The 25,144-nt window shown below is 48.7% G+C and overlaps 1 pseudogene; it reads left to right on the forward strand.

The window, feature by feature from the left end:
• Window positions 1–2,243: 2,243 nt before the first annotated feature.
• The window catches only part of LOC124047699, a 76,062-nt pseudogene continuing 53,161 nt past the window's right edge, over window positions 2,244–25,144 (forward strand).

The raw sequence follows: 25,144 nt of genomic DNA on the forward strand, positions 1-25,144 counted from the left end.
GGTGGGGATCTTTTATTATCTGATTATGCCAGGAAAAACATCAATAAACAAATGCTGTTCTGCCCTTATACACCAAACTCCTCTCTTCCACAAGGGTATAGTAGACAGGGCCAATAATAATGATGTTTTTTCACATAACAGTGTAATGCAAATGCAATGTACTAGCCAACTTTTTCAATGACAGCCAGGCGTTTTGTACAGTGACATGATATGCACTTGCAAACAGCTAACAGTCACTAAAATATCGTCAAAATATGTTAACAAAAACACATTTTTTTGAACCTTTATTTAACTAGGCAAGTCAGTTAAGAACAAATTCTTATTTTTAATGACCGCCTAGGACAAGTGGGTTAACTGCCTTGTTCAGAGGCAGAATGACAGATTTTTACCTTGTCAGCTCAGGGATTTGATCTTGCAATCTTTCAGTTACTAGTCCAACACTCTAACCACTAGGCTACCTGCCGCCTCAAGGTGGCATTACCTGATAATGACAGGAAAAACGTCCATAAACAAATGCTGTGCTGCCATTATATGCCAAACGCCTCTGCAAAGTACAAATTAAAAATGAAAGGGGATATGAATAGCCATGCTAGACCAATGATGACGTGTAGCCTACAGTAGAAAGTACAGTAGCTAGCTAGCATGTACAGCATTCACAAATAAACAGATAAAGTTAATAAATGACAAATATATGAATATCCCATTATATTGGTGGGAGACCATTATAATACACTGTCAGTTACAATATAAACTCATTATAAATGTTATGACATGTAGGATTGATTATGATTTTCATGTGAACATTTTTCAGTAACCTACCTCTTCCACATGAGTACAGTAAACAGTGAGGTAAGGGGGGGGGGGCAAGGGATGTTTATGAGGAATGTGCTAAAATTACAAAGGGCACTTACAACAACAATGTAATGTACAGTAATATCAGGCACGGAACAATTCCGACTTTGTGTAATTCTACAAATGAAATTCAACACTTGTCCCCTGACCTCTTTGGTACTGGGGGTTTGTAGAGCCCCCTCCACCTAAAACCCACCATACTTTCCGCCCCACATACCCCCTGCCACTGATGTGCCTTCACTCCAGTTAGGCTTCTAATGTTCCTAACCTTAACGCAGAGGTTGTAGAGGGCTTTACCACCCACATCCTCAAACTCCCCCAGGCTCGGAGTGTTAAAAGACCCCCTCCAGACCCCCTTGCCAGTCTCCAGTCACCTGCAGTGGCGGAAACATTGGTGGCCCCTCTCCATTTGGACCGCTCAAACATCCCCCTTACCGGCTCAGACAGTGCCTCCTGGAACTCCTCCAGGAATCTCTCCAGCAGCCTAAGAGACGTTAACCCTTCCGGGGTTTTCCACCCCTCCTCTCCCAGCAGTCTCAGGTCACCCAGCCTTTGTAAACCCCCTGACATCAGTTGCCTCTGCAGGGTGGACGACTGAACCGATCTCAAAGGGATGGCTGGATTCTGGAAGATAGGCTCCTCCCACACCCATAGCCCAGGCTCCTCCCACAGCCATAGCCCAGTCTCCACACCCCCTTCTCATATGGGCCTTAGGAACTGCCAGGCCCTCAGCATTGCAGAGTAATAATCTGAGAGACCTGCTGTACTCAGCCTCTCCAGGTTCATGAGGAACAGGTGCCGGTCCAACCCTAATCTGACAGCTCTCCTCAGCAGTGTGCATGCTGGCTCCCTCCAGCCAACATCAGCATGGTACAGCAGTCTCTGCACCGCCTTTAGCCTGAAAGCAGACATCCTGCTCTCCAGTTCCACCAGGCCCTGTCCTCCTTCGTGAACGTTCATGTACAACACTGCTGCCTTCAGCCAGTGATGGCCCGACCAGAAGAAGTCCACCAGCTTGCGTTGCAGGTCTTGACACCACTGCCTGTGACAGCCCCTCCCAATTCTTCCTTACCCACTTCTCCGAGCCCAGGTACACCCCCAACACTTTAAGCCCTTCACAACCCCACTGCAAACCCCCTGGAAGCAGAGGAAGAGCCCTATCCCCCCATGCCCCACATAACAGAGCTTTGCTCTTGCCCCAGTTTACCTTAGCTGATGAAGCTCCCTCGTACACCTTCAGACTGGTCTCTAGTGCCTGCATATCCAGATCATCCCTGACCATCACAGAAACATCATCTGCATATGCTGACACTGCTATGCCTGTCACCACATATATTCCTGTCCAGCACACTCCCTGCAGTCTCCTGCGTAGCAGTCCTAAAAAAGGCTCAATGGCTAGTGTGCCTAACTGCCCAGATAGATGTCTAATGCCCCGCCTCACCCAGATTGGCCTACAGAGCCCCCCTCCCACCTTAACCATACATGACGCCCCAGAATACAACATCTTCACACAGGTCAAAACATTTCCAGAACCCAAACATCACATTAAACAGATACTCATGGTCCACTCTATCAAAAGCCTTCTCTTGATCTAAAGAGACCAGTCCAAAGTTCACATTAGAACCTCTCGACAAGTCCAACATGTCCCTAATTAAGAACAAGTTGTCCGTGATTGAGCGTTCCGGTACACAATATGTTTGGTCCTTATGTACTATAAAGTCCAAATGGGACTTCAGTCTGTTAGAGCGGACTTTGGCAAATGTTTTGTAGTCTGCACAGAGTAATGCCACAGGCCTCCAGTTCTTAAGTTCACACAAAGTCCCCTTTTTTGGGCAGGAGAGTCAGAGCTGCCCGACGGCAGCTCATCGGCAACTCTCCTACCCCGACGCATTCACGCAACACGCAAAAGAAGTCCTGTCCAATTATTCCCCAGAATTGTTTATAAAACTCCACTGGGAGTCCATCGACCCCTGGTGCACGACCGGGGGGACATCTGTGTTACGGCCTCTGCCAGTTCATGGGACAACAGAGGAATGTCCATTTCATCCCTCCGTGCCAGAGAGAGCTTAGGGAGTCCTTTGAACAAGACTTGAGCGCACATAGGACCACACACTTCTGCCCTATACAATTCAGTATAAAACTCCACAGTCCGCTCCCGCATCTCACCCACCACAGAGGTCACCCTTTTCCAAAAGGTCTGGAAACCTGAGCAAAAAGTGTCATATTGTAAGAGCTTTACATTGAACTTCCAATAAGATGCCTGCCAGGGCCCTGGTGAAATAGACTGCCGAGCCATGGTTATGTGAGGATACGAAAACCCAACCGGGAGAATGGTAGCGCCCAGCAGCCTATTGCTCCGATTCCTAGACATGTAAAACCGATCAAGTCGGGCTGCACTCACCTAATCCCCAAAAACCTTCACCCATGTATACTGTCTTGTGGTTGGATGATTAGTTCTCCAAACATCCACTAGGTCAAACTGATTAATGATGTCCCTTAACACTCCCACTGACACTGAATGAGGCTCTTCCCCATTTCTGTCTTTCGTAAAATCCATTGTACAGTTCCAGTCCCCTCTGACCCCAAGCATCTCCTCAGGCGCTACCTTTTAGAGTTCCAGTCCCATCCGACCACCAGCGTCTCCTCAGGCGCTACCTGTGAGAGTTCCAGTCCCCTCCGACCACCAGCATCTCCTCAGGCGCTACCTTTTAGAGTTCCAGTCCCATCCGACCACCAGCTTCTCCTCAGGCGCTACCTGTGAGAGTTCCAGTCCCCTCCGACCACCAGCTTCTCCTCAGGCGCTACCTGTGAGAGTTCCTGTTTAAGACTCCCAAATAGAACCCCTCTTTCTCTCCCTGTGTTAGGCGTATACACATTTATAAAGACAAAACCCATGTTGTTAATATCTGCTTTAACAACAAGCAGCCTACCTTTACACACCTCCTTTGAGGAGCAACGTTTTACAGACAGCCCCGGTGCAAAAAGGACTGCCACTCCTGCACTAAGATTTTTCCCATGGATCAACACACAGACAGCCCCGGTGCAAAAAGGACTGCCACCCCTGCACTAAGATTTGTCCCATGGATCAACACACAGACAGCCCCGGTGCAAAAAGGGCTGCCACCCCTGCACTAAGATTTGTCCCTTGGATCAACACACAGACAGCGCCGGTGTAAAAAGGGCTGCCACCCCTGCACTATGATTTGTCCCATGGATCAACACACAGACAGCGCCGGTGTAAAAAGGGCTGCCACCCCTGCACTATGATTTGTCCCATAGATCAACACACAGACAGCCCCGGTGCAAAAAGGACTGCCACCCCTGCACTAAGATTTGTCCCATGGCTCAACACACTTGCCCCTTTCCACCAGATCCCCAATCGACTTCATTCACCACATCACTATGCGTCTCCTGCAGAAACAACACCTGTACTTTTTTTGTTTTCCATATTCACGCAACACACTCCTCTTTCCCACATCTCTGGCGCCATTTATATTGAGCGAGCCTACCCAGACTCACTTTCCTCCTCTCCTCTCCTCCATCTCTATCTCCCACCCTGACCACCTGCCTTTTCTCTCTGGTCAGGGCATCACCCACAGCAACAGGCAAAATTTCCATCGTGCTTTTGTCCACACCCTTTTTCCTTTTCCGCTTGACACCCTCCTCCTCCCCCATAATCTCTTACACTTCCCCACTATACTCTCCTCATCCACTAGAATAACCTGACTAGACCCAACCTCCGCTACCCCACCATTCATAGCCTGACTAGAGCCTGCCTCCGCTACCCCACCATTCATAGCCTGACTAGAGCCTGCCTCCGCTACCCCACCATTCATAGCCTGACTAGACCCAGCCTCCGCTACCCCACCATTCATAGCCTGACTAGACCCAGCCTCCGCTACCCCACCATTCATAGCCTGACTAGACCCAGCCTCCGCTACCCCACCATTCATAGCCTGACTAGACCCAGCCTCTGCTACCCCACCATTCATAGCCTGACTATACCCAGCCTCCGCTACCCCACCATTCAGAGCCTGACTAGACCCAGCCTCCGCTACCACACCATTCATAGCCTGCCTAGACCCAGCCTCCACTACCCCACCATTCATGGCCTGACTATACCCAGCCTCCACTACCCCACCATTCATAGCCTGACTAGACCCAGCCTCTGCTACCCCACCATTCATAGCCTGACTATACCCAGCCTCTGCTACCCCACCATTCATAGCCTGACTATACCCAGCCTCCACTACCCCACCATTCATAGCCTGACTAGACCCAGCCTCCACTACCCCACCATTCATAGCCTGACTAGACCCAGCCTCCGCTACCCCACCATTCATAGCCTGACTATACCCAGCCTCCGCTACCCCACATCTCTAGCCTGACTAGACCCAGCCTCCACTACCCCACCATCTCTAGCCTGACTAGACCCAGCCTCCACTACCCCACCATTCATAGCCTGACTATACCCAGCCTCCGCTACCCCACCATCTCTAGCCTGACTAGACCCAGCCTCCACTACCCCACCATTCATAGCCTGACTATACCCAGCCTCCGCTACCCCACCATTCATAGCCTGACTAGACCCAGCCTCCACTACCCCACCATTCATAGCCTGACTATACCCAGTTGCCGCTACACCACCATCCACAGCCTGACTAGACCCAGCCTCCGCTACACCACCATCCACAGCCTGACTAGACCCAGCCTCCACTATCCCACCATTCATAGCCTGACTATACCCAGCCTCCACTACCCCACCATTCATAGCCTGACTAGACCCAGCCTCCACTACCCCACCATTCATAGCCTGACTAGACCCAGCCTCCACTACCCCACCATTCATAGCCTGACTATACCCAGTCGCCGCTACACCACCATCCACAGCCTGACTAGACCCAGCCTCCGCTACACCACCATCCACAGCCTGACTAGACCCAGCCTCCACTATCCCACCATTCATAGCCTGACTATACCCAGCCTCCACTACCCCACCATTCATAGCCTGACTAGACCCAGCCTCCACTACCCCACCATTCATAGCCTGACTAGACCCAGCCTCCGCTACACCACCATGACCACCCAGCCTCCACTACCCCACCATCTCTAGCCTGACTAGACCCAGCCTCCACTACCCCACCATTCATAGCCTGACAGACCCAGCCTCCACTACCCCACCATTCATAGCCTGACCCCAGCCTCCGCTACCCCACATCTCTAGCCTGACTAGACCCACTAGACCCAGCCTCCACTACCCCACCATCTCTAGCCTGACTAGACCCAGCCTCCACTACCCCACCATTCATAGCCTGACTACCCAGCCTCCGCTACCCCACCATCTCTAGCCTGACTAGACCCAGCCTCTGCTACCCCACCATTCATAGCCTGACTATACCCAGCCATCCCCACCATTCATAGCCTGACTATACCCAGCCTCCACCCAGCCTCCAGACTACCCCACCATTCATAGCCTGACTAGACCCAGCCTCCGCTACCCCACCATTCATAGCCTGACCCCAGCCTCCGCTACCCCACATCTCTAGCCTGACCATCCACTCCCCACCATCTCTAGCCTGACTAGACCCAGCCTCCACTACCCCACCATTCATAGCCTGAGCCTGACCCCACCATCTCTAGCCTGACCCAGCCTCCCCACCATTCATAGCCTGACCCCAGCCTCCGCTATTCATAGCCTGACTAGACCCAGCCTCCACTACCCCACCATTCATAGCCTGACTATACCCAGTGACACCACCATCCACAGCCTGACTAGACCCAGCCTCCGCTACACCACCATCCACAGCCACCATCCGCCTGACTACCCAGCCACTCCCACCATTCATAGCCTGACTAGACCCAGCCTCCACTACCCCACCATTCATAGCCTGACTAGACCCAGCCTCCACTACCCCACCATTCATAGCCTGACTATACCCAGTCGCTACACCACCATCCACAGCCTGACTAGACCCAGCCTCCGCTACCCACCATCCACAGCCTGACTAGACCCAGCCTCCACTATCCCACCATTCATAGCCTGACTATACCCAGCCTCCACTACCCCACCATTCATAGCCTGACTAGACCCAGCCTCCACTACCCCACCATTCATAGCCTGACTAGACCCAGCCTCCGCTACACCACCATCCACAACCTGACTAGACCCAGCCTCCGCTACACCACCGTCCACAGCCTGACTAGACCCAGCCTCCACTACCCCACCATCTCTAGCCTGACTAGACCCAGCCTCCACTACCCCACCATTCATAGCCTGACTATACCCAGCCTCCGCTACCCCACCATCTCTAGCCTGACTAGACCCAGCCTCCACTACCCCACCATTCATAGCCTGACTATACCCAGCCTCCGCTACCCCACCATTCATAGCCTGACTAGACCCAGCCTCCACTACCCCACCATTCATAGCCTGACTATACCCAGCCTCCGCTACCCCACATCTCTAGCCTGACTAGACCCAGCCTCCACTACCCCACCATCTCTAGCCTGACTAGACCCAGCCTCCACTACCCCACCATTCATAGCCTGACTATACCCAGCCTCCGCTACCCCACCATCTCTAGCCTGACTAGACCCAGCCTCCACTACCCCACCATTCATAGCCTGACTATACCCAGCCTCCGCTACCCCACCATTCATAGCCTGACTAGACCCAGCCTCCACTACCCCACCATTCATAGCCTGACTATACCCAGTCGCCGCTACACCACCATCCACAGCCTGACTAGACCCAGCCTCCGCTACACCACCATCCACAGCCTGACTAGACCCAGCCTCCACTATCCCACCATTCATAGCCTGACTATACCCAGCCTCCACTACCCCACCATTCATAGCCTGACTAGACCCAGCCTCCACTACCCCACCATTCATAGCCTGACTAGACCCAGCCTCCGCTACACCACCATCCACAACCTGACTAGACCCAGCCTCCGCTACACCACCGTCCACAGCCTGACTAGACCCAGCCTCCACTACCCCACCATCTCTAGCCTGACTAGACCCAGCCTCCACTACCCCACCATTCATAGCCTGACTATACCCAGCCTCCGCTACCCCACCATCTCTAGCCTGACTAGACCCAGCCTCCACTACCCCACCATTCATAGCCTGACTATACCCAGCCTCCGCTACCCCACCATTCATAGCCTGACTAGACCCAGCCTCCACTACCCCACCATTCATAGCCTGACTATACCCAGACGCCGCTACACCACCATCCACAGCCTGACTAGACCCAGCCTCCGCTACACCACCATCCACAGCCTGACTAGACCCAGCCTCCACTATCCCACCATTCATAGCCTGACTATACCCAGCCTCCACTACCCCACCATTCATAGCCTGACTAGACCCAGCCTCCACTACCCCACCATTCATAGCCTGACTAGACCCAGCCTCCACTACCCCACCATTCATAGCCTGACTAGACCCAGCCTCCACTACCCCACCATTCATAGCCTGACTAGACCCAGCCTCCGCTACACCACCATCCACAACCTGACTAGACCCAGCCTCCGCTACACCACCGTCCACAGCCTGACTAGACCCAGCCTCCACTACCCCACCATTCATAGCCTGACTAGACCCAGCCTCCGCTACCCCACCATTCATAGCCTGACTAGACCCAGCCTCCGCTACCCCACCATTCATAGCCTGACTATACCCAGCCTCCGCTACCCCACCATTCATAGCCTGACTATACCCAGCCTCCGCTACCCCACCATTCAGAGCCTGACTAGACCCAGCCTCCGCTACCACACCATTCATAGCCTGACTAGACCCAGCCTCCACTACCCCACCATCTCTAGCCTGACTAGACCCAGCCTCCACTACCCCACCATTCATAGCCTGACTATACCCAGCCTCCGCTACCCCACCATCTCTAGCCTGACTAGACCCAGCCTCCACTACCCCACCATTCATAGCCTGACTAGACCCAGCCTCCACTACCCCACCATTCATAGCCTGACTATACCCAGCCTCCGCTACCCCACCATTCATAGCCTGACTATACCCAGCCTCCACTACCTCACCATTCATAGCCTGACTATACCCAGTCTCCGCTACACCACCATCCACAGCCTGACTAGACCCAGCCTCCGCTACATCACCATCCACAGCCTGACTAGACCCAGCCTCCGCTATCCCACCATTCATAGCCTGACTATACCCAGCCTCCACTACCCCACCATTCATAGCCTGACTAGACCCAGCCTCCACTACCCCACCATTCATAGCCTGACTAGACCCAGCCTCCGCTACACCACCATCCACAGCCTGACTAGACCCAGCCTCCGCTACACCACCATCCACAGCCTGACTAGACCCAGCCTCCGCTACCCCACCATTCATAGCCTGACTAGACCCAGCCTCCGCTACCCCACCATCTCTAGCCTGACTAGACCCAGCCTCCACTACCCCACCATCCACAGCCTGACTAGACCCAGCCTCCGCTACACCACCATCCACAGCCTGACTAGACCCAGCCTCCGCTACACCACCATCCACAGCCTGACTAGACCCAGCCTCCGCTACACCACCATCCACAGCCTGACTAGACCCAGCCTCCGCTACCCCACCATTCATAGCCTGACTATACCCAGCCTCCGCTACCCCACCATTCATAGCCTGACTAGACCCAGCCTCCACTACCCCACCATTCATAGCCTGACTATACCCAGCCTCCGCTACCCCACCATCTCTAGCCTGACCCCACCATTTCATAGCCTGACTAGACCCAGCCTCCACTACCCCACCATTCATCTAGCCTGACTAGACCCAGCCTCCACTACCCCACCATTCATAGCCTGACTATACCCAGCCTCCACTACCCCACCATTCCATTCATAGCCTGACTAGACCCAGCCTCCGCTACATCACCATCCACAGCCTGACTAGACCCAGCCTCCGCTATCCCACCATTCATAGCCTGACTAGACCCAGCCTCCACTACCCCACCATTCATAGCCTGACTAGACCCAGCCTCCACTACCCCACCATTCATAGCCTGACTAGACCCAGCCTCCGCTACACCACCATCCACAGCCTGACTAGACCCAGCCTCATCTACACTACCTTCCCTGGCATGACTAGGCCCAGGGTCTGCATCTCCTTACCCCCTGCACTTTGACCTCGATCTCCCCCACTGGCGCATGTACCCTCACCTTTCTACTGGCTTCATGTGGGCACGCAAAGCTCTTATGCCCCAAATCCCCACACTCAAAACACCGTAGACTATCTGTGCTGGCAAATCCTGCATAGAGCCCCTCCCCGTGTCTCACTTTAAAATGCACATTTAGTTGTTGCTAACTGTTGTTCAGAAACATAAACACTTGCCTCTGGAACAAAACAACGTGCTTAACGGCATCTGCCTGAAAGCCTCCTGACACGGAAACTGCTAGCAAACTCACCAAAGCGACTCAACTCTTTCCTGATTTGGTCATCCGTAATAAACGGAGGCAAATTTGCAACTACCACTCTTGTCGAAGGGGTAGAGAGAGGTGAAATTGACACCAACACATCCCTTACAAATATTCCGCTAGCAATTAGCCTACCAACCAAATTAGCCCTTTTCATGAACACAACCACAGCTTTGTTCATTCTAGAAGCAGAATGTATACATTCAGCTCCTCCCTGTTCACCGACCGCGAGCAGAACCTCCTCCACCTTAACTCCATTCTCAGGAACACAACCACAGCTTTGTTCATTCTAGAAGCAGAATGTATAAACTCAGCTCCTACCTGTTCACCGACCACGAGCAGAAACTCCTCCACCTTAACTCCATTCTCAGGAACACACCTGAATCCATGCTGTATCGACAGCATCTCCTCCACGCTAGGCTGAGAAGCCATCGCGCACACCACACCTTCAAAGCCCCAGGAAAGTTACTCTGTCATCTTCCACCCTAACTTTGAAAAAACTGTGGATACCGCTAAAACAAATATTGCATTAACACTCCACCATAGAAAATAGCATGTAATGAAAAGAATCAAGAAAGTTAGTTAGGATAGAACCCTCCACACCCTCCACACTGTGAGAGAGAGATTGTTTATTATGTTAACAATTGTTGTTAACAAAGGTTTCCAATGCCAATAAAGAGAGAGAGAGAGAGAGAGAGAGAGAGAGAGAGAAGTTAAGGACTCAGGTCCCCCGTCATTTTTTGTTGTCTATCTGCCTGTGTTATTGAGTGCTCTGGCAGCTCACATTAGAACATTCACGTTGTTGACAGGCTCCATTTGACCTTTGTCAGAGAGTACCCTCACTCCCACATCTGTTTACTTTCACTCCCCCACCTGCCTGCTACTTTCCTATCCCTCCCTCACTCTCTTTCTTTCTCTCTTCTCCTTTTCCCTCTCTCATACAGCTGAAGGCATTCAACGACACATTGAATAATCATCACAACCAGCCAATTGTGTATTACGACATCCTATCCAATCATGTCCTTCAATTTAATACCAGACATTGGTTATGCTGATTATGATATAATCTTATGGACATATAATAGCCTCAGTGAGAAGTCATCCTACAGACATTGATCATGACTAGTTAGACACAATTCACACGAACACTCTCTTTTCACAAGAACCTTCCATCTCCAGCAGCTATCTGTCAACTCAAGACATTTATGTGTGTTTATGTCCAGGGTTTGGTGTAACTCAATGTTGCTTCCTTTGTCAATGGACGTGAATGAGAACAGTAGAAGAGATAGAAAAGTGGACGTGAATGAGAACAGTAGAAGAGACAGAACAGTGGAAGGGACTGAGAACAGTAGAGACAAAACAGTGGAAGTGACTGAGAACAGTAGAAGAGACAGAACAGTGGAGGTGACTGAGAACAGTAGAGACAAAACAGTGGAAGTGACTGAGAACAGTAGAAGAGACAGAACAGTGGAAGGGACTGAGAACAGTAGAGACAAAACAGTGGAAGTGACTGAGAACAGTAGAAGAGACAGAACAGTGGAGGTGACTGAGAACAGTAGAAGAGACAGAACAGTGGAAGGGACTGAGAACAGTAGAGACAAAACAGTGGAAGTGACTGAGAACAGTAGAAGAGACAAAACAGTGGAAGTGACTGAGAACAGTAGAAGAGACAGAACAGTGGAAGGGACTGAGAACAGTAGAGACAAAACAGTGGAAGTGACTGAGAACAGTAGAAGAGACAGAACAGTGGAAGTGACTGAGAACAGTAGAAGAGACAGAACAGTGGAAGTGACTGAGAACAGTGGAAGTGACTGAGAAATGTGGAAGTGACTGAGAACAGTATAGACAGAACAGTGGAAATGACTGAGGACAGTAGAAGAGACAGAACAGTGGAAGTGACAGAACAGTGGAAGTGACTGAGAACAGTAGAAGAGACAGAACAGTGGAAGTGACAGAACAGTAGAAGAGACAGAACAGTGGAAGTGACAGAACAGTAGAAGAGACAGAACAGTGGAAGTGACTGAGAACAGTAGAAGAGACAGAACAGTGGAAGTGACAGAACAGTAGAAGAGACAGAACAGTGGAAGTGACAGAACAGTGGAAGTGACTGAGAACAGTAGAAGAGACAGAACAGTGGAAGTGACAGAACAGTAGAAGAGACAGAACAGTGGAAGTGACAGAACAGTGGAAGTGACAGAACAGTAGAAGAGACAGAACAGTGGAAGTGACTGAGAACAGTAGAAGAGACAGAACAGTGGAAGTGACAGAACAGTGGAAGTGAATGAGAACAGTAGAAGAGACAGAACAATGGACGTGAATGAGAACAGTAGAAGAGACAGAACAGTGGAAGTGACTGAGAACAGTGGAAGTGACTGAGAACAGTAGAAGAGACAGAACAGTAGAAGAGACAGAACAGTGGAAGTGACTGAGAACAGTAGAAGAGACAGAACAGTGGAAGTGACTGAGAACAGTAGAAGAGACAGAACAGTAGAAGAACAGAGAACAGTGGAAGTGACTGAGAACAGTAGAAGAGACAGAACAGTGGAAGTGAAGAACAGTAGAGACAGAACAGTGAAGAGACAGAACAGTGGAAGTGACTGAGAACAGTAGAAGAGACAGAACAGTGGAAGTGAAGAACAGTAGAAGAGACAGAACAGTGACTGAGAACAGTAGAAGAGACAGAACAGTGAAGTGACAGAACAGTGGAAGTGACTGAAGAGACAGACAGAACAGTAGAAGAGACAGAACAGTGGAAGTGACTGAGAACAGTAGAAGAGACAGAACAGTGGAAGTGACAGAACAGTGGAAGTGACAGAACAGTAGAAGAGACAGAACAGTGGAAGTGACTGAGAACAGTAGAAGAGACAGAACAGTAGAAGAGACAGAACAGTGGAAGTGACTGAGAACAGTAGAAGAGACAGAACAGTGGACAGAACAGTGGAAGTGACAGAACAGTGGAAGTGAGAACAGTGGAAGAGACAGAACAGTGGACGTGGAAGAACATGAGACAGAACAGTAGAAGAGACAGAACAGTGGAAGTGACTGAGAACAGTGGAAGAGACAGAACAGTGGAAGGGACTGAGAACAGTAGAAGAGACAGAACAGTGGAAGTGACTGAGAACAGTGGAAGAGACAGAACAGTGGAAGTGACAGAACAGTGGAAGAGACAGAACAGTGGAAGAGACAGAACAGTGGACAGACTGAGAAGAAGAGACAGAACAGTGGAAGTGACTGAGAACAGTGGAAGAGACAGAACAGTGGAAGTGACTGAGAACAGTGGAAGAGACAGAACAGTGGAAGTGACTGAGAACAGTGGAAGAGACTGAGAACAGTGGAAGTGACAGAACAGTGGAAGAGACTGAGAACAGTGGAAGAGACTGAGAACAGTGGAAGTGACAGAACAGTGGAAGTGAGAACAGTAGAAGAGACAGAACAGTGGAAGTGACTGAGAACAGTGGAGAAGAACAGTGAAGAGACAGAACAGTGGAAGAAGAACAGTGGAAGAGACAGAACAGTGAAGTGAGAAACAGTAGAAGAGACAGAACAGTGGAAGTGACTGACTGAGAACAGTGGAAGTGACTGAGAACAGTAGAAGAGACAGAACAGTGGAAGTGACTGAGAACAGTGGAAGAGACAGAACAGTGGAAGTGACTGAGAACAGTAGAAGAGACAGAACAGTGGAAGTGACTGAGAACAGTGGAAGAGACAGAACAGTGGAAGAGACAGAACAGTGGAAGTGACTGAGAACAGTGACAGAGACAGTGAGAACAGAACAGTGGAAGTGACTGAGAACAGTAGAAGAGACAGAACAGTGGAAGGGACTGAGAACAGTAGAAGAGACAGAACAGTGGAAGTGACTGAGAACAGTAGAAGAGACAGAACAGTGGAAGTGACAGAACAGTGGAAGTGACAGAACAGTGGAAGTGAATGAGAACAGTAGAAGAGACAGAACAGTGGAAGTGAGAACAGAACAGTGGAAGAGACTGAGAACAGTGGAAGAACAGAACAGTGGAAGAGACAGAACAGTGGAAGTGACAGAACAGTAGAAGAAGAACAGACTGAGAACAGTGAAGAGACAGAACAGTGGAAGTGACTGAGAACAGTAGAAGAGACAGAACAGTGGAAGTGACTGAGAACAGTGGAAGAGACAGAACAGTAGAAGAGACAGAACAGTGGAAGTGACAGAACAGTGGAAGAGACAGAACAGTAGAAGAGACAGAACAGTGGAAGAGACAGAACAGTGGAAGTGACTGAGAACAGTAGAAGAGACAGAACAGTGGAAGAGACAGAACAGTGGAAGTGACTGAGAACAGTTGAAGAGACAGAACAGTGGAAGTGACTGAGAACAGTAGAAGAGACAGAACAGTGGAAGAGACAGAACAGTGGAAGAGACAGAACAGTAAACGTGACTGAGAACAGTAGAAGAGACAGAACAGTGGAAGTGGAAGTGACTGAGAACAGTGAAGAACAGTGGAAGAGACTGAGAACAGTGAAGAGACAGAACAGTGGAAGAGACTGAGAACAGTGGAAGAACAGAACAGTGAAGAGACAGAACAGTGGAAGAAGAACAGTGGAAGTGACTGAGAACAGTAGAAGAGACAGAACAGTGGAAGTGACTGAGAACAGTGGAAGAGACTGAGAACAGTAGAAGAGACAGAACAGTGGAAGTGACAGAACAGTGGAAGAGACAGAACAGTGGAAGAGACAGAACAGTGGAAGAGACTGAGAACAGTGGAAGAGACTGAGAACAGTGGAAGAGACAGAACAGTGGAAGTGACTGAGAACAGTAGAAGAGACAGAACAGTGGAAGAGACTGAGAACAGTGGAAGTGAATGAGAACAGTAGAAGAGACAGAACAGTGGAAGTGACTGAGAACAGAGCAAAGTGAATGAGAACAGTGGAAGTGACTGAGAACAGTGGAAGTGAATGAGAACAGTAGAAGAGACAGAACAGTGGAAGTGACTGAGAACAGTGGAAGAGACAGAACAGTAGAAGAGACAGAAGAGTGGAAGTGACTGAGAACAGTGAATGAGAACATTGGAAGAGACAGAACAGTGGAAGAGACAGAACAGTGGAAGTGACAGAACAGTGGAAGAGACAGAACAGTGGAAGTGACTGAGAACAGTGGAAGTGACAGAACAGTGGAAGAGACAGAACAGTGGAAGAGACAGAACAGTGGAAGTGACTGAGAACAGTAGAAGAGACAGAACAGTGGAAGTGACTGAGAACAGTGGAAGAGACTGAGAACAGTGGAAGAGACAGAACAGTGGAAGTGACAGAACAGTGGAAGAGACAGAACAGTGGAAGTGACTGAGAACAGTGGAAGAGACAGAACAGTGGAAGTGACTGAGAACAGTGGAAGAGACTGAGAACAGTGGAAGAGACTGAGAACAGTGGAAGTGAAGTGACAGAACAGAAGAGACAGAACAGTGGAAGACAGAGAACAGTGGAAGAGACTGAGAACAGTAGAAGAGTCAGAACAGTGGAAGAGACTGAGAACAGTGGAAGTGACTGAGAACAGTGGAAGAGACTGAGAACAGTGGAAGACAGAACAGTGGAAGAGACTGAGAACAGTGGAAGAGACTGAGAACAGTGGAAGAGACAGAACAGTGGAAGTGACAGAACAGTGGAAGTGGAAGACTGAGAACAGTGGAAGTGACTGAGAACAGTAGAAGAGACAGAACAGTGGAAGTGACTGAGAACAGTGGAAGAGACAGAACAGTGGAAGTGACTGAGAACAGTGGAAGTGAATGAGAACAGTAGAAGAGACAGAACAGTGGAAGTGACTGAGAACAGTGGAAGAGACAGAACAGTAGAAGAGACAGAACAGTGGAAGTGACTGAGAACAGTGGAAGAGACTGAGAACAGTGGAAGAGACTGAGAACAGTAGAAGAGTCAGAACAGTGGAAGTGACTGAGAACAGTGGAAAGTGACTGAGAACAGTGGAAGTGACTGAGAACAGTGGAAGTGAATGAGAACAGTAGAAGAGACAGAACAGTGGAAGAGACTGAGAACAGTGGAAGTGACAGAACAGTGGAAGAGTTAGAACAGTGGAAGAGACTGAGAACAGTGGAAGTGACTGAGAACAGTAGAAGAGACAGAACAGTGGAAGTGACAGAACAGTGGAAGAGACTGAGAACAGTGGAAGTGACTGAGAACAGTAGAAGAGACAGAACAGTGGAAGTGACTGAGAACAGTGGAAGAGACTGAGAACAGTAGAAGAGTCAGAACAGTGGAAGTGACTGAGAACAGTGGAAGAGACTGAGAACAGTGGAAGAGACAGAACAGTGGAAGTGACTGAGAACAGTAGAAGAGACAGAACAGTGGAAGTGACTGAGAACAGTGGAAGTGACTGAGAACAGTGGAAGAGACAGAACAGTGGAAGTGACTGAGAACAGTAGAAGAGACAGAACAGTGGAAGTGACTGAGAACAGTGGAAGAGACAGAACAGTGGAAGAGACAGAACAGTGGAAGAGACTGAGAACAGTAGAAGAGTCAGAACAGTGGAAGTGACTGAGAACAGTGGAAGTGACTGAGAACAGTGGAAGAGACTGAGAACAGTAGAAGAGACAGAACAGTGGAAGTGACAGAACAGTGGAAGAGCCTGAGAAGAGTAGAAGAGACAGAACAGTGGAAGAGAACAGTGGACGTGACTGAGAATAGGAGAAGAGACAGAACAGTGGAAGTGACAGAACAGTGGAAGAGCCTGAGAACAGTGGAAGAGACAGAACAGTGGAAGTGACAGAACAGTGGAAGAGACTGAGAACAGTAGAAGAGTCAGAACAGTGGAAGTGACTGAGAACAGTGGAAGTGACTGAGAACAGTGGAAGAGACTGAGAACAGTAGAAGAGTCAGAACAGTGGAAGAGACTGAGAAATGTGGAAGTGACTGGGAACAGTGGAAGTGACTGAGAACAGTGGAAGAGACTGAGAACAGTGGAAGAGACTGAGAACAGCAGAAGTGACTGAGAACAGTAGAAGAGACAGAACAGTGGAAGAGACAGAACAGTGGACGTGACTGATATTAGTAGAAGAGACAGAAGAGTGGAAGAGACTGAGAAATGTGGAAGAGACAGAACAGTGGAAGAGTCAGAACAGTTGAAGAGACTGAGAACAGTGGAAGTGACTGAGAACAGTAGAAGAGACAGATCATTGGAAGAGACTGAGAACAGTGGAAGAGACTGAGAACAGTAGAAGAGACAGAACAGTGGAAGTGACAGAACAGTAGAAGAGTCAGAACAGTGGAAGAGACTGAGAACAGTGGAAGAGACAGAACAGTGGAAGTGACTGAGAACAGTGGAAGAGACTGAGAACAGTGGAAGTGACTGAGAACAGTGGAAGTGACTGAGAACAGTGGAAGTGACTGAGAACAGTGGAAGTGACTGAGAACAGAACAGAACAGTGAAGTGACTGAGAACAGTGGAAGAGACTGAGAACAGTGGAAGAGACAGAACAGTGGAAGTGACTGAGAACAGTGGAAGAGACTGAGAACAGTAGAAGAGACTGAGAACAGTAGAAGAGACACAACAGTGGAAGTGACTGAGAACAGTGGAAGAGACCGAACAGTGGAAGTGACAGAACAGTGGAAGAGACTGAGAACAGTGAAGAACAGAACAGTGGAAGTGACTGAGAACAGTGGAAAGTGACTGAGAACAGAGGAAGTGACTGGGAACAGTGGAAGAGACTGAGAACAGTAAAGAGTCAGAAACAGTGGAAGTGACTGAGAACAGTGGAAGTGACTGAGAACAGTGGAAGAGACTGAGAACAGTAGAAGAGTCAGAACAGTGGAAGAGACTGAGAACAGTGGAAGTCAGAACAGTGGATGTGACTGAGAACAGTGGAAGAGACTGAGAACAGTGGAAGTGACTGAGAACAGTGGAAGTGACTGAGAACAGTGGAAGAGACTGAGAACAGTGGAAGAAGAACAGTGGAAGAGACTGAGAACAGTGGAAGTGACTGAGAACAGTGGAAGTGACTGAGAACAGTAGAAGAGACAGAACAGTGAGTCAGAACAGTGGAAGAGACTGAGAACAGTGGAAGTGACTGAGAACAGTAGAAGAGACAGAACAGTGGAAGTGACTGAGAACAGTGGAAGAGACTGAGAACAGTGGAAGTGACTGAGAACAGTGGAAGACTGAGAACAGTGGAAGTGACTGAGAACAGTGGAAGTGACTGAGAACAGTAAAAAGTCAGAATAGTGGAAGTGACTGAGAACAGTGGAAGAGACTGAGAACAGTGGAAGAGACAGAACAGTGGAAGTGACTGAGAACAGTGGAAGAGACTGAGAACAGTGGAAGAGACTGAGAACAGTGAAGAACAGTGGAAGTGACTGAGAACAGTGGAAGAGACAGAACAGTGGAAGTGACAGAACAGTGGAAGAGACTGAGAACAGTAGAAGAGTCAGAACAGTGGAAGTGACTGAGAACAGTAGGAAGAGACAGAACAGTGGAAGTGACTGAACAGTGGAAGAGACTGAGAGTAGAAGAGAGAACAGTGGAAGTGACTGAGAACAGTGGAAGTGACTGAGAACAGTGGAAGAGACAGAACAGTAGAAGAGACAGAACAGTGGAAGAGACTGAGAACAGTAGAAGAGTCAGAACAGTGGAAGTGACTGAGAACAGTGGAAGAGACTGAGAACAGTGGAAGTGACTGAGAACAGTGGAAGTGACTGAGAACAGTGGAAGAGACTGAGAACAGTAGAAGAGACAGAACAGTGGAAGAGTCAGAACAGTGGAAGAGACTGAGAACAGTGGAAGTGACTGAGAACAGTGGAAGTGACTGAGAACAGTGGAAGAGACAGAACAGTGGAAGAGTCAGAACAGTGGAAGAGACTGAGAACAGTGGAAGTGACTGAGAACAGTGGAAGAAGAACAGTAGAAGAGACAGAACAGTGGAAGTGACAGAACAGTGGAAGAGACTGAGAACAGTGAAGTGACTGAGAACAGTGGAAGTGACTGAGAACAGTGGAGAAGAACAGTGGAAGTGACTGAGAACAGTGGAAGTGACTGAGAACAGTGGAAGAGACTGAACAGTGAAGAACAGAACAGTGGAAGAACAGTGGAAGTGACAGAACAGTGGAAGTGACTGAGAACAGTGGAAGTGACTGAGAACAGTAGAAGAGACAGAACAGTGGAAGTGACTGAGAACAGTGGAAGAGACTGAGAACAGTGGAAGAGACAGAACAGTGGAAGTGACTGAGAACAGTGGAAGAGAGAACAGTGGAAGTGACTGAGAACAGTGACTGAGAACAGTGGAAGAGACAGAACAGTGGAAGTGACTGAGAACAGTAGAAGAGTCAGAACAGTGGAAGTGACTGAGAACAGTGGAATAGACTGAGAACAGTGGAAGAGACAGAACAGTGGAAGAGACTGAGAACAGTAGAAGAGTCAGAACAGTGGAAGTGACTGAGAACAGTGGAAGTGACTGAGAACAGTGGAAGAGACTGAGAACAGTAGAAGAGACAGAACAGTGGAAGTGACAGAACAGTGGAAGAGCCTGAGAACAGTAGAAGAGACAGAACAGTGGAAGAGACAGAACAGTGGACGTGACTGAGAATAGGAGAAGAGACAGAACAGTGGAAGTGACAGAACAGTGGAAGAGCCTGAGAACAGTGGAAGAGACAGAACAGTGGAAGTGACAGAACAGTGGAAGAGACTGAGAACAGTAGAAGAGTCAGAACAGTGGAAGTGACTGAGAACAGTGGAAGTGACTGAGAACAGTGGAAGAGACTGAGAACAGTGGAAGAGTCAGAACAGTGGAAGAACAGAAATGTGGAAGTGAAGTGGAAGTGACTGAGAACAGTGGAAGTGACTGAGAACAGTGGAAGTGACTGAGAACAGTGGAAGAGACTGAGAACAGCAGAAGTGACTGAGAACAGTAGAAGAGACAGAACAGTGGAAGAGACAGAACAGTGGACGTGACTGATATTAGTAGAAGAGACAGAAGAGTGGAAGAGACTGAGAAATGTGGAAGTGACAGAACAGTGGAAGAGTCAGAACAGTTGAAGAGACTGAGAACAGTGGAAGTGACTGAGAACAGTAGAAGAGACAGATCATTGGAAGAGACTGAGAACAGTGGAAGTGACTGAGAACAGTAGAAGAGACAGAACAGTGGAAGTGACAGAACAGTAGAAGAGTCAGAACAGTGGAAGAGACTGAGAACAGTGGAAGAGACAGAACAGTGGAAGTGACTGAGAACAGTGGAAGAGACTGAGAACAGTGGAAGTGACTGAGAACAGTGGAAGTGACTGAGAACAGTGGAAGTGACTGAGAACAGTGGAAGTGACTGAGAACAGTAAAAAAGTCAGAATAGTGGAAGTGACTGAGAACAGTGGAAGAGACTGAGAACAGTGGAAGAGACAGAACAGTGGAAGTGACTGAGAACAGTGGAAGAGACTGAGAACAGTAGAAGAGACTGAGAACAGTAGAAGAGACACAACAGTGGAAGTGACTGAGAACAGTGGAAGAGACAGAACAGTGGAAGTGACAGAACAGTGGAAGAGACTGAGAACAGTAGAAGAGTCAGAACAGTGGAAGTGACTGAGAACAGTGGAAAGTGACTGAGAACAGTGGAAGTGACTGGGAACAGTGGAAGAGACTGAGAACAGTAGAAGAGTCAGAACGGTGGAAGTGACTGAGAACAGTGGAAGTGACTGAGAACAGTGGAAGAGACTGAGAACAGTAGAAGAGTCAGAACAGTGGAAGAGACTGAGAACAGTAGAAGAGTCAGAACAGTGGATGTGACTGAGAACAGTGGAAGAGACTGAGAACAGTGGAAGTGACTGAGAACAGTGGAAGTGACTGAGAACAGTGGAAGAGACTGAGAACAGTAGAAGAGACAGAAGAGTGGAAGAGTCAGAACAGTGGAAGAGACTGAGAACAGTGGAAGTGACTGAGAACAGTGGAAGTGACTGAGAACAGTAGAAGAGACAGAAGAGTGGAAGAGACAGAACAGTGGAAGAGACTGAGAACAGTGGAAGTGACTGAGAACAGTAGAAGAGACAGAACAGTGGAAGTGACTGAGAACAGTGGAAGAGACTGAGAACAGTGGAAGTGACTGAGAACAGTGGAAGTGACTGAGAACAGTGGAAGTGACTGAGAACAGTGGAAGTGACTGAGAACAGTTGAAGTGACTGAGAACAGTGGAAGAGACTGAGAACAGTGGAAGAGACAGAACAGTGGAAGTGACTGAGAACAGTGGAAGAGACTGAGAACAGTAGAAGAGACTGAGAACAGTAGAAGAGACACAACAGTGGAAGTGACTGAGAACAGTGGAAGAGACCGAACAGTGGAAGTGACAGAACAGTGGAAGAGACTGAGAACAGTAGAAGAGTCAGAACAGTGGAAGTGACTGAGAACAGAGGAAAGTGACTGAGAACAGAGGAAGTGACTGGGAACAGTGGAAGAGACTGAGAACAGTAGAAGAGTCAGAACGGTGGAAGTGACTGAGAACAGTGGAAGTGACTGAGAACAGTGGAAGAGACTGAGAACAGTAGAAGAGTCAGAACAGTGGAAGAGACTGAGAACAGTAGAAGAGTCAGAACAGTGGATGTGACTGAGAACAGTGGAAGAGACTGAGAACAGTGGAAGTGACTGAGAACAGTGGAAGTGACTGAGAACAGTGGAAGAGACTGAGAACAGTGGAAGAGACAGAACAGTCAGAACAGTGGAAGAGACTGAGAACAGTGGAAGTGACTGAGAACAGTGGAAGTGACTGAGAACAGTGGAAGAGACAGAAGCAGTGGAAGAGTCAGAACAGTGGAAGAGACTGAGAACAGTGGAAGTGACTGAGAACAGTGGAAGTGACTGAGAACAGTAGAAGAGACAGAACAGTGGAAGTGACTGAGAACAGTGGATGCGACTGAGAACAGTGGAAGTGACTGAGAACAGTGGAAGTGACTGAGAACAGTGGATGCGACTGAGAACAGTGGAAGTGACTGAGAACAGTTTAAGTGACTGAGAACAGTGGAAGAGACTGCGAACAGTAGAAGAGACAGAAGAGTGGAAGTCAGAACAGTGGAAGTGACAGAACAGTGGAAGAGACTGAGAACAGTGGAAGAGACAGAACAGTGGAAGAGACTGAGAACAGTGGAAGAGACTGAGAACAGTGGAAGAGACAGAACAGTGGAAGTGACTGAGAACAGTAGAAGAGTCAGAACAGTGGAAGTGACTGAGAACAGAGCAAAGTGACTGAGAACAGTAGAAGAGTCAGAACAGTGGAAGTGACTGAGAACAGAGCAAAGTGAATGAGAACAGTGGAAGTGACTGAGAACAGTGGAAGTGAATGAGAACAGTAGAAGAGACAGAACAGTGAAAGTGACTGAGAACAGTGGAAGAGACAGAACAGTGGAAGAGACTGAGAACAGTGGAAGTGACTGAGAACAGTGGAAGAGACTGAGAACAGTGGAAGTGACAGAACAGTGGAAGAGCCTGAGAACAGTAGAAGAGACAGAACAGTGGAAGAGACAGAACAGTGGACGTGACTGAGAATAGGAGAAGAGACAGAACAGTGGAAGTGACAGAACAGTGGAAGAGCCTGAGAACAGTGGAAGAGACAGAACAGTGGAAGTGACAGAACAGTGGAAGAGACTGAGAACAGTAGAAGAGTCAGAACAGTGGAAGTGACTGAGAACAGTGGAAGTGACTGAGAACAGTGGAAGTGACTGAGAACAGTGGAAGAGACTGAGAACAGTAGAAGAGTCAGAACAGTGGAAGAGACTGAGAAATGTGGAAGTGACTGAGAACAGTGGAAGTGACTGAGAACAGTGGAAGTGACTGAGAACAGTGGAATAGACTGAGAACAGTGGAAGAGACTGAGAACAGCAGAAGTGACTGAGAACAGTAGAAGAGACAGAACAGTGGAAGAGACAGAACAGTGGACGTGACTGATATTAGTAGAAGAGACAGAAGAGTGGAAGAGACTGAGAAATGTGGAAGTGACTGAGAACAGTGGAAGTGACTGAGAACAGTGGAAGTGACTGAGAACAGTGGAAGTGACTGAGAACAGTGGAAGTGACTGAGAACAGTAAAAAAGTCAGAATAGTGGAAGTGACTGAGAACAGTGGAAGAGACACAACAGTGGAAGTGACTGAGAACAGTGGAAGAGACCGAACAGTGGAAGTGACAGAACAGTGGAAGAGACTGAGAACAGTGGAAGTGACTGAGAACAGTGGAAGAGACACTGAGAACAGTGGAAGAGACTGAGAACAGTGAAGAGACAGAACAGTGGAAGAGACTGAGAACAGTGGAAGAGACTGAGAACAGTGGAAGAGACTGAGAACAGTAGAAGAGACAGAACAGTGGAAGTGACTGAGAACAGTAGAAGAGACAGAACAGTGGACTGAGAACAGTGGAAGAGACTGAGAACAGTGGAAGACTGAGAACAGTGGAAGTGACTGAGAACAGTGGAAGAGACTGAACAGTGGAAGAGACTGAGAACAGTGAAGTCAGAACAGTGAGAACAGTAGAAGAGACAGAACAGTGGAAGTGACTGAGAACAGTAGAAGAGACAGAACAGTGGAAGTGACAGAACAGTGGAAGAGACAGAACAGTGGAAGTGACTGAGAACAGTAGAAGAGTCAGAACAGTGGAAGTGACTGAGAACAGTGGAAGTGAATGAGAACAGTAGAAGAGACTGAGAACAGTGGAAGTGAATGAGAACAGTAGAAGAGACAGAACAGTGGAAGTGACTGAGAACAGTGGAAGAGACAGAACAGTGGAAGTGACTGAGAACAGTGGAAGTGACTGAGAACAGTAGAAGAGACTGAGAACAGTGGAAGTGACTGAGAACAGTGGAAGAGACAGAACAGTGGAAGTGACTGAGAACAGTGGAAGTGAATGAGAACAGTAGAAGAGACTGAGAACAGTGGAAGTGAATGAGAACAGTAGAAGAGACAGAACAGTGGAAGTGACTGAGAACAGTGGAAGAGACTGAGAACAGTGGAAGTGACTGAGAACAGAACAGTGGAAGTGACTGAGAAGTGAAGAGACTGAGAACAGTGGAAGTGACTGAGAACAGTGGAAGAGACTGCGAACAGTAGAAGAGACAGAAGAGTGGAAGTCAGAACAGTGGAAGAGACTGAGAACAGTGGAAGTGACTGAGAACAGTAGAAGAGACAGAACAGTGGAAGAGACTGAGAACAGTGGAAGTGACTGAGAACAGTAGAAGAGACAGAACAGTGGAAGTGACAGAACAGTGGAAGAGACTGAGAACAGTGGAAGTGACTGAGAACAGTGGAAGAGACTGAGAACAGTGGAAGAGACAGAACAGTGGAAGTGACAGAACAGTGGAAGACTGAAACAGTGGAAGAGACAGAACAGTGGAAGTGACTGAGAACAGTGGAAGAGACAGAACAGTGGAAGTGACAGAACAGTGAAGAGACAGAACAGTGGAAGTGACTGGAACAGTGGACAGAACAGTGGAAGAGACAGAACAGTGGAAGTGACAGAACAGTGGAAGTGACTGAGAACAGTAAAGAGACAGAAGTGACTGAGAAACAGTGGAAGAGACTGAGAACAGTGGAAGTGACTGAGAACAGTGGAAGAATGAGAACAGTAGACAGAACAGTGGAAGAGACTGAGAACAGTGGAAGAGACTGAGAACAGTGGAAGAGACTGAGAACAGTGGAAGAGACAGAACAGTGGAAGAACAGAACAGTGGAAGTGACTGAGAACAGTGGAAGAGACTGAGAACAGTGGAAGTGACTGAGAACAGTAGAAGAGACTGAGAACAGTGGAAGTGACTGAGAACAGTAGAAGAGACAGAACAGTGGAAGTGACTGAGAACAGTGGAAGAGACTGAGAACAGTGGAAGAGACAGAACAGTGGAAGTGACTGAGAACAGTGGAAGAGA

Source organism: Oncorhynchus gorbuscha, linkage group LG11 (assembly GCF_021184085.1).
Source record: "Oncorhynchus gorbuscha isolate QuinsamMale2020 ecotype Even-year linkage group LG11, OgorEven_v1.0, whole genome shotgun sequence".
Lineage (NCBI taxonomy): Eukaryota > Metazoa > Chordata > Actinopteri > Salmoniformes > Salmonidae > Oncorhynchus > Oncorhynchus gorbuscha.